Source organism: Entelurus aequoreus, linkage group LG27, assembly GCF_033978785.1.
Source record: "Entelurus aequoreus isolate RoL-2023_Sb linkage group LG27, RoL_Eaeq_v1.1, whole genome shotgun sequence".
Classification (NCBI taxonomy): domain Eukaryota; kingdom Metazoa; phylum Chordata; class Actinopteri; order Syngnathiformes; family Syngnathidae; genus Entelurus; species Entelurus aequoreus.
This window is the reverse complement of record NC_084757.1, coordinates 32708627-32717232: the sequence shown is the minus strand read 5'-3', so window position 1 is coordinate 32717232 and position 8606 is coordinate 32708627.

Below are 8606 nucleotides of genomic sequence, written 5' to 3'. Positions count from 1 at the left end.
ATGTTGTAGGTCCGTAGATGGCCTTGAGGGTGCTGTAGAACTTCTTGTTGTCATTCTGGTCTGCATAGGACTGGATCTCGTCAGATTTTCGGCAGAGCCAGTCGTCCTGCATCCGACGCAGCTCCCGCTGGACGGTTGCTTTGATGTTCTTGAGGGCAGACTGTTTTTGAGAGGATGTTGGATCACTGAAGTGGGCTTTGTGCAGACGATGTTTCTCCTGGAGAAGATCTCTGATGTGATCATCGTTCTCATCAAACCAGTCCTGTTGCCTGCGGGCTGTAGGTCCTACTGCATTGAGAGCAGCAGTGTAGATGGTGTCTCTGAACGCAGCCCAGTCCTCCTCGAGATTCCCTGAGGGTTTCAGGTCCTGCAGTTTGCTGGTGAGCTCTTCAGTCAGGGATTGCGTGACAGAGGCATTGGTGAGCCTGGAAACGTTCAAGCGCTTCGGAAATTTGGAACTTTGAGGCCTTCTGGGAGGATGGATCTTGATGTTCAGCTTAGACACAAGGAGCCTATGGTCAGTCCAGCACTCTGCACCGCACACCGCCTTTGTAACTCTGACATCCTGTCTGTCCCTTTGCCTCACGATGACATAGTCCAGTAGGTGCCAGTGTCTTGAGCGGGGATGCATCCATGAGGTCCTGTTGCGCTTTGGAAGGCTGAAAACTGAGTTGGTGATCAATAGCTCATGTGCCGCACAGGTCTCCAGCAGAAGGATGCCATTGCTGTTACAGCTGCCCATGCCATGTTTGCCGAGGACTCCTTCCCATGACTTGTGATCAGTGCCGACCCTGGCATTGAAGTCACCGAGGATGATGAGCTTGTCTGCCCTGGGCACTGCCGCGATGGTAGCGTTCAGGTCTTCATAGAACCTCTCCTTCACATCGTGTGTGTTCGTCATCGTGGGGGCATAGGCACTGATGAGTGTGGCAGAGTGTTTTCCTGGAAGAGGCAGGCGCAGCGTCATCAGGCGGTCACTGACACCTTTGGGAAGTGCAGCCAGCTTACTGACCAAGTTGGATTTAATGGCAAAGCAAACTCCTGCCTCACGCCGCTCTGCTTCAGTGCGGTCTATTCAGAAGAACGTATAGCCAGCACCAGTCTCTGTCAACTGTCCCTCTCCAGCTAGACGTGTCTCGCTGAGAGCAGCGATCTGGATGCCGTACTGGTCCAGCTCTCTGGCGATCAGGGCAGTTCTCCTCTCAGGTCTTGATAGGTCACCAGCCCTATCAAGAAGTGTGCGCACATTCCATGTGCCAAGGGTGATCGGTGTCACTTTTTTCTTTTTTCCTTGTTTCTTACCGCTGGTAATGGGACTCCTGCCAGCTGCGGCTAGCTGGCCAGGAACAGGTGAGGCAGGCAATTTTTGGGGCACCTTTTCTAGCCCGTTCCTCATGCCAGGAGGTAGGCAGTGCATTCCTAAAGAGGGCTGCCTAGTCGCTCGGGGGGCTGCCGAAGTCCAGTGCTGCCTCAGTCATTGGACAGCGACCCTATGGCCCGAGCCGCCTGCGTGCGAGTTTGTGACTATGGCTTCCAGTGAAGTCCACACCTGCCACTTGGCCACGTGCCCGACGCCGCAGGACTTGGGTGAGGGTGGGGGAGATTGCGGGTGTTGTGTGTGTGTGAAGTCATGACTTGCGCGGTGCATTGGATTTAAGTGAGGGTGGGTTGCGCAGCGCCGACCTCACTCTCTCGCCCGAGTCCACCTGTATCCAGTGGCAAGACAGAGTCGAGACAGCTGGAGATGGATCCAGGTGCAGTGGATGGCCTGGACACATTATAGCATAACACATCCAGCCCATAGCGCTCCACAGAGCCTGCTGGTGTCGCCATTCAGCCCGTTGAACCTCTGAGGGTTTCTTCCGCGCAGTCAGCCGAGAACCAGTCTTCTACCCCAGTGTGCTGGCTAGGCTAGGCACCACGGGAAGTGCCATACAGGCATGCAGGAGGACCAGGACTATCAGTAGGGATATTTCCTTAGCTAGAGGACCCTTGCTGAGGTAAGGTGCTACCTCTCTACAGCCTGCGGTTGTAGTTTAACGTCATACCCAGGACATAGTAGTAGTATATGTACACTAGTAGTATATGTACAGTAGTATAGTAGTATATGTATAGTAGTAGTGTATGTATAGTAGTAGTATATGTACACTAGTAGTATGTGTACAGTAGTAGTATATGTACAGTAGTATAGTAGTAGTGTATGTACACTAGTAGTATATGTACACTAGTAGTATATGTACAGTAGTATAGTAGTAGTATATGTACACTAGTAGTATATGTACAGTAGTATAGTAGTAGTGTATGTACAGTAGTAGTGTATGTATAGTAGTAGTAGTGTATGTACAGTAGTAGTATATGTACAGTAGTATAGTAGTAGTGTATGTACAGTAGTATAGTAGTAGTAGTGTATGTACAGTAGTAGTATATGTACAGTAGTATAGTAGTAGTATATGTACAGTAGTATAGTAGTAGTAGTGTATGTACACTAGTAGTATATGTACACTAGTAGTATATGTACAGTAGTATAGTAGTAGTATATGTACACTAGTAGTATATGTACAGTAGTATAGTAGTAGTGTATGTACAGTAGTAGTGTATGTACAGTAGTATAGTAGTAGTAGTGTATGTACAGTAGTAGTATATGTACAGTAGTATAGTAGTAGTGTATGTACAGTAGTGTAGTAGTGTATGTACAGTAGTAGTATATGTACAGTAGTATAGTAGTACTGTATGTACAGTAGTAGTAGTGTATGTACAGTAGTATAGTAGTAGTATATGTACAGTAGTATAGTAGTAGTAGTGTATGTACAGTAGTATAGTAGTAGTATATGTACAGTAGTATAGTAGTAGTATAAGTACAGTAGTATAGTAGTGTATGTACAGTAGTATAGTAGTAGTAGTGTATGTACAGTAGTATAGTAGTATATGTACAGTAGTATAGTAGTAGTGTATGTACAGTAGTATAGTAGTGTATGTACAGTAGTATAGTAGTAGTGTATGTACAGTAGTATAGTAGTAGTATATGTACAGTAGTATAGTAGTAGTGTATGTACAGTAGTATATGTACTTTAGTATAGTAGTAGTGTATGTACAGTAGTATAGCAGTAGTATATGTACAGTAGTATAGTAGTAGTGTATGTACAGTAGTAGTATATGTACAGTAGTATAGTAGTAGTGTATGTACAGTAGTATAGTAGTAGTAGTATATGTGCAGTAGTATAGTAGTAGTGTATGTACAGTAGTAGTGTATGTACAGCAGTATAGTAGTAGTAGTGTATATACAGTAGTAGTGTATGTACAGTAGTATAGCAGTAGTAGTGTATGTACAGCAGTATAGTAGTAGTAGTGTGTATACAGTAGTAGTGTATGTACAGTAGTATAGCAGTAGTAGTGTATGTACAGTATTAGTGTATGTACAGTAGTATCGTAGTAGTAGTGAATGTACAGTAGTATAGTAGTAGTGTATGTACAGCAGTATAGTAGTAGTAGTGTATATACAGTAGTAGTGTATGTACAGTAGTATAGCAGTAGTAGTGTATGTACAGTATTAGTGTATGTACAGTAGTATCATAGTAGTAGTGAATGTACAGTAGTATAGTAGTAGTGTATGTACAGTAGTAGTATATGTACAGTAGTGTATGTACAGTAGTATAGTAGGAGTGCATGTACAGTAGTATAGTAGTATATGTACAGTAGTATAGTAGTAGTAGTAGTGTATGTACAGTAGTAGTGTATGTACAGTAGTATAGCAGTAGTAGTGTATGTACAGTAGTAGTGTATGTACAGTAGTATAGTAGTAGTAGTAGTAGTAGTGTATGTACAGTAGTAGTGTATGTACAGTAGTGTAGTAGTAGTAGTGTATGCACAGTAGTATATCAGTAGTAGTGTATGTACAGTAGTATAATAGGAGTGTATCTACAGTTGTAGTATATGTACAGTAGTAAAGTAGTAGTGTATGCACAATAGTAGTTTATGTACTGTAGTAGTATATGTACAGTAGTAGTATAAGTACAGTAGTATAGTAGTAGTGTATGCACAGTAGTATAGTAGTAATATATGTAGTATAGTAGTAACATATGTACAGTAGTATAGTAGTAATATATGCACAGTAGTATAGTAGTAGTGTATGTACAGTAGTATAGTGGTAATATATGCACAGTAGTATAGTGGTATTATATGTACAGTAGTATAGTAGTAATTTATGTATAGTAGTAATATATGTACAGTAGTATAGTAGTAATATATGTACAGTAGTATACATAGTAGTATATGAACAGTAGTATAGTAGTAATGTATGTACAGTAGTATAGTAGTGATATTTGCACAGTAGTATGCATAGTAGTAATATATGTACAGTAGTATAGTAGTAATATATGTGCAGTAGTATACGTAGTAGTATATGTACAGTAATATAGTAGTAGCACACATACAGTAGTATTGTAGTAATATATGTAAAGTAGTAGTATAAGTACAGTAGTATATGTACAGTAGTATACGTAGTAGTATATGTACAGTAGTATACGTAGTAGTATACACTACCGTTCAAAAGTTTGGGATCACCCAAACAACTTTGTGATATAGCCTTCATTTCTAAGAACAAGAATAGACTGTCGAGTTTCAGATGAAAGTTCTCTTTTTCTGGCCATTTTGAGCGTTCAATTGACCCCACAAATGTGATGCTCCAGAAACTCAATCTGCTCAAAGGAAGGTCAGTTTTGTAGCTTCTGTAACGAGCTAAACTGTTTTCAGATGTGTGAACATGATTGCACAAGGGTTTTCTAATCACCAATTAGCCTTCTGAGCCAATGAGCAAACACATTGTACCATTAGAACACTGGAGTGATAGTTGCTGGAAATGGGCCTCTATACACCTATGTAGATATTGCACCAAAAACCAGACATTTGCAGCTAGAATAGTCATTTACCACATTAGCAATGTATAGAGTGTATTTCTTTAAAGTTAAGACTAGTTTAAAGTTATCTTCATTGAAAAATACAGTGCTTTTCCTTCAAAAATAAGGACATTTCAATGTGACCCCAAACTTTTGAACGGTAGTGTATGTGCAGTAGTATAGTAGCAGTATATGTGCAGTAGTATAGTAGTAGTATATGTGCAGTAGTATTGTAGTAGTATATGTGCAGTAGTATAGTAGTAGTATATGTGCAGTAGTATACATAGTAAAACAAAAAAATTCAAAGCTAGTTAATGAATGAGCATCAATATTATTTTAATCATTATTGTTATTATTATTATTGTTGTTATAATTATTATTAATATTATAATATTGTTATGATTTTACAGTAAAAAGCACAAAGAAAGATTTAAGCTAGCAAGTGAATTCTTGGGCTGAAGAAGATAAAAGTGAGACACTGTACCAGACTGTAGTATTTCTTGTGTTTCATAGTAGTACTAGTACTTTCACAATGTTATGTCAGACCCACTCGACATCCGTTGCTTTCGGTCTCCCCTAGAGGGGGGGGGGGGTTACCCACATATGCGGTCCTCTCCAAGGTTTCTCATAGTCATTCACCGACGTCCCACTGGGGTGAGTTTTTCCTTGCCCGTATGTGGGCTCTGTACCGAGGATGTCGTTGTGGCTTGTACAGCCCTTTGAGACACTTGTGATTTAGGGCTATATAAATAAACATTGATTGATTGATACTACTGGTAGTAAGTACTTGAGTACCACGAGACCTGCGAGGCTGCGAGTACAAAGTAGTATTTCTTGTGTTTCATAGTAGTACTACTGGTAGTAAGTACTTGAGTACCACGAGACCTGCGAGGCTGCGAGTACAAAGTAGTATTTCCTGTGTTTCATAGTACTACTACTGGTAGTAAGTACTTGAGTACCACGACACCTGCGAGGCTGCAAGTAGAAAGAAGTCCTGAGGGCGTCTCCACTAAGCCCCGCCCACCAGGTGACTGCTCAGCCTCAATGGCAGCCATTGTTGGCGCTCTTCTAGCAATCTAACAATAAACTATTCAATAAACATTAGAATTTTTATATCGTAGGTTGAAGGAGTCAAAATATTTTGAAATATTTTGTTTGTGACGCTGCTTTTATTTCATAAATCATAGCCATGATTTATGATTTTAACATTTACTTCATTAATCATAGCCATGATTTATGATTGATGATTTTAACATTTACTTCATTAATCATAGCCATGATTTATGATTTTAACATTTACTTAATTAATCTTAGCCATGATTTATGATTTTAACATTTACTTCATCAATCATAGCCATGATTTATGATTGATTATTTTAACATTTACTTCATCAATCATAGCCATGATTTATGATTGATGATTTTAACATTTACTTCATTATCACAGCCATGATTTATGATTGATGATTTTAACATTTACTTCATCAATCATAGCCATGATTTATGATTGATGATTTTAACATTTACTTCATCAATCATAGCCATGATTTATGATTGATAATTTTAACATTTACTTCATCAATCATAGCCATGATATATGATTAATTATTTTAACATTTACTTCATCAATCACAGCCATGATTTATGATTGATGATTTTAACATTTACTTCATTAATCATAGCCATGATTTATGATTGATGATTTTAACATTTACTTCATCAATCATAGCCATGATTTATGATTGATGATTTTAACATTTACTTCATCAATCATAGCCATGATTTATGATTGATAATTTTAACATTTACTTAATCAATCATGGCCATGATTTATGATTGATGATTTTAACATTTACTTAATCAATTATAGCCATGATTTATGATTTTAACATTTACGTCATCAATCATAGCCATGATTTATGATTGATTATTTTAACATTTACTTATTCAATCATAGCCATGATTCATGATTGACGATTTTAACATTTAGTTAATCAATAATAGCCATGATTTATGATTGATGATTTTAATTTAGTTAATCAATCGTAGCCATGATTTATGATTGATGATTTTAACATTTAGTTAATCAATCGTAGCCATGATTTATGATTGATGATTTTAACATTTAGTTAATCAATCATAGCCATGATTTATAATTCTAACATTTAGTTAATCAATCATAGCCATGATTTATGATTTTAACATTTACTTTATCAATCATAGCCATGATTTATGATTGATTATTTTAACATTTAGTTTATCAATCATAGCCATGATTTATGATTTTAACATTTACTTAATCAATCATAGCCATGATTTATGATTGATGATTTTAATATTTCCTTAATTAATCATAGCCTTGATTTATGATTGATGTTTTTAACATTTACTTCATTAATCATAGCCAGGAATTATGATTGAGGATTTTAACATTTACTTAATCAATTATAGACATGATTTATGATTTTAACATTTACTTAATCAATCATAGCCATGATTTTCACATTTACTTTATCAATCATAGCCATGATTTATGATTGATGATTTTAACATTTAGTTAATCAATCATAGCCATGATTTATTATTGATGATTTTAACATTTCTTTAATCAATTATAGCCATGATTTATGATTTTAACATTTACTTCATCAATCATAGCCATGATTTATGATTGATTATTTTAACATGCACTTCATCAATTATAGCCATGATTTATGATTTTAACATTTACTTCATCAATCATAGCCATGATTTATGATGGATGATTTTAACATTTAGTTAATCAATCATAGCCATGATTTATGATTGATGATTTTAACATTTACTTAATCAATCATAGCCATGATTTATGATTCATGATTTTAACATTTACTTAATCAATCATGGACATGATTTATGATTGATGATTTTAACATTTACTTCATCAATCATAGCCATTATTTATGATTGATGATTTTAACATTTAGTTAATCAATCCTAAGCATGATTTATGATTGATGATTTTAACATTTACTTAATCAATCATAGCCATGATTTATGATTGATGATTTTAACGTGTACTTGATAAATCATGGCTGTGATTGATGATTTTAGTATTTGCTTGATAAATCATGGCTGTGATTTATAATTGATGATTTTAGATTTTACTTGATAAATCATAGCTTAAATAAAGACAATTTTTTTATTTTTATTTTTTTTTATAGAAAAAATACAACTTTTTTCCCCTAAATAAAATTGAAATATGAATCAAAAATTAAAGCCAATTTTTTAAAATTGTATTATTATTTTTTAAACAAAGTATGATTTTTTTTTCAAGTGCTTCAAAAATAAAAGATCTCTGACACTGACAAGTCGAGCTCAGTCTTGCTAAAATCCTTTACAAAACACGCGCACACTTTGGGCTTGAATTTGCAATTATTGTAGTGCTTACTGTACTATGTACTGTACTATGTACTGTACTGCTTACTGTACCACAGAGCAGAGAAATAAATAAGAATAATCACAAAATGAGCAGTCAGAAAGGAGTGAGCACACAACAAGAACTTATGGTGTGAGAAAAGAGAATTAGAGCACAACAGGTGTGAGAGGTAAGGGTGGAACAGGGGACAGGAAGCAGAGATGTACACGACTGGAAGGGTGAATCATCAGGAAATCTACCGGTCAGTGTTAATTTTGTTGGCTAAAATTTTTTGTCATAGTTATTGTCAAAAACCT